Here is a 2,500-nt window from a genome sequence, read left to right on the forward strand (position 1 = left end):
AACTTACGCTGCACCTTAACCTAACTTACGCTGCACCTTAACCTAACTTACACTGCACCTTAACTGTCACATGTAACGTCACAGGAATGTAGCTTTGCCTAACAGCAACCCTCTGAACATAGTTCACTGCTTGGATCCTCTGGTGTCATGTGTATTTCTTGATGCCATGGTGCGTACCCTCACATAAAGGTCTTTCGAGTGTTGCGTACTTTCTACACAGTCCCGCTAACCACTGGAAGGGTGTACCGCTACAGAACGAATATCGCCCTCCCCTCCTGCCCTTCCAAGCTGGTCGGTCAGGCGTTTGTTTGTGAAATGAGCCTTGCAGCTGTTCAGTTGCATTCGGTTGTCGATGCAGTCAGTGTACGTTGTGGTACGGCCTGTGTGGACTGTCCGCTGATGTACGCGTAACCCACACTGATCATCCGTCGTTACGTACTGAGTGACATAATGTGGCACATGCTTGACCGTACACCGGCTGCGCCCTACAATGGCGAATCATAAGGGCCATATGTTGTGCACGATGCTACTTGTCTCGTCTCCCCATTACAGCGAGATTGCACTGTTGTACGCCGTACAGACATGTGGTAGGTAGGTACGGACGAAAGTATTGCATGTTGGCCCCCCCCCCCCCCCCTCCTCCCTCTGCCGGGAATCAGCGTGAGCCGTCTGTTGATGTAGCGACGAGGGTTTTCCTATTTAATCGTATTGCCCCACACAACATGATAGCACGGTGGACCGCGTTCCACATCTGCGACATGCTACAGAGGCCGGTTGACAGTCGACCGCGCAAGGGACATTGCACACGTGCGCGGACCATCTTCCACGTGTTCTCTCGTGTACATGCCGCAGTGTGTATGTGGGCTGATGTAGCGTGTCGTGACACATAACATGCAGGCATGCCAGAATCGTAGATTTCGCAAATGTAGATTGACGTATACGTTTGCTGCCAAAGATCCGCAAATGAACTGGAAATCAGTTGTTGAGCGGTTGTTCGCGCTGCAGGTGCATCGGTGATAGCGACGATCGGTACATCTATGAACCGGTTGTTTCGGCGGTACCCGCCATGCCCCCGAACCTGAGTTGGCCATGTGGGTATGAAGCGATACGAGGCTGTGGCTTGGCGGGACAGTCCCCGGCCGGTGAGGGGGGGCCGCCCGGCGTGCTGGCCGCGCGCTGCGTGAGCGCACGCACTACAGCCGGCTGGTGGGGGGCGCCCAGTGGCAGGAGCGCCGGCCGACGGGCCCGGCTGGCGTCCCAGCTATGCGCCGGCGCACCCTGCGCGCGGCGCCAGGCGGCCAAAGTGGGTTCTGCCGAGCCCGGTGCGAAGCGCGGTGGACATCTGCAGTGTGCTGGTCCGATTGCGGACTGTGTGCGTTGAGGATGCGCCGCCGCCCGGCACTCGGCGTCGCGACGCCGTCTGCTGCTCGGTCGCCCCCAGCGGTTCTCGCAGGTGGTTTGTATCGCAGCTCTGCGGACGTGTTGGCGCGTGCGCTGTGCTGGGAGAGTTCGCTTCTGCACCCAAGTGGGGCTTTGCCCTTCTGTGGCGCTGGCGTTGGAGCTGCCGGTCACCGTAGGTGGCGCGTGTTGTTTCCCGCCGGCAATGCCACGACAGCACGCTCCCGGGCCTCTGTCGGCAGCGGCAAGCTCAGTTGGGAGCACGGGTGTTCGCACTGAAAGCGTCTACTCGCCCATCTCCGGGCGATTGCGCCTCTCTCGAACCCGACCAAGTACTTAGGACGGCGCTGCGCGCCGCCGGGACCTGAGAGGGTTTCGAGGTGTATCGTGCAGGGGAGCTCAGCCTCCTCCTGTTTGCAGAATAATTGAGCGGACGCTTGCGTGTTCGCGCGGGCCCTCGGGACACACTCCCGGGCGGCCGGCTGCTCAGCTCTCGTTGACGCAGCTCCCTGGTTGATCCTGCCAGTAGTCATATGCTTGTCTCAAAGATTAAGCCATGCATGTCTCAGTACAAGCCGCATTAAGGTGAAACCGCGAATGGCTCATTAAATCAGTTATGGTTCCTTAGATCGTACCCACGTTACTTGGATAACTGTGGTAATTCTAGAGCTAATACATGCAAACAGAGTCCCGACCAGAGATGGAAGGGACGCTTTTATTAGATCAAAACCAATCGGATTGGCTCGTCTGGTCCGTTTGCCTTGGTGACTCTGAATAACTTTGGGCTGATCGCACGGTCCTCGTACCGGCGACGCATCTTTCAAATGTCTGCCTTATCAACTGTCGATGGTAGGTTCTGCGCCTACCATGGTTGTAACGGGTAACGGGGAATCAGGGTTCGATTCCGGAGAGGGAGCCTGAGAAACGGCTACCACATCCAAGGAAGGCAGCAGGCGCGCAAATTACCCACTCCCGGCACGGGGAGGTAGTGACGAAAAATAACGATACGGGACTCATCCGAGGCCCCGTAATCGGAATGAGTACACTTTAAATCCTTTAACGAGTATCTATTGGAGGGCAAGTCTGGTGCCAGCAGCCGCGG

At 57.3% G+C, this 2,500-nt stretch overlaps 1 non-coding gene across 1 annotated transcript in view; it reads left to right on the forward strand.

Annotated features, from left to right (window-relative positions):
• The first annotated feature begins 1,904 nt into the window (after window positions 1–1,904).
• The window catches only part of LOC126328908 (small subunit ribosomal RNA), a 1,893-nt gene continuing 1,297 nt past the window's right edge, over window positions 1,905–2,500 (forward strand). The window contains exon 1 of the ribosomal RNA XR_007562020.1: window positions 1,905–2,500. This exon is cut by the window's right edge and continues 1,297 nt beyond it. This is a non-coding gene — a ribosomal RNA (small subunit ribosomal RNA).

The sequence above is a fragment of the Schistocerca gregaria genome, unplaced genomic scaffold (assembly GCF_023897955.1).
Source record: "Schistocerca gregaria isolate iqSchGreg1 unplaced genomic scaffold, iqSchGreg1.2 ptg001145l, whole genome shotgun sequence".
NCBI lineage: Eukaryota > Metazoa > Arthropoda > Insecta > Orthoptera > Acrididae > Schistocerca > Schistocerca gregaria.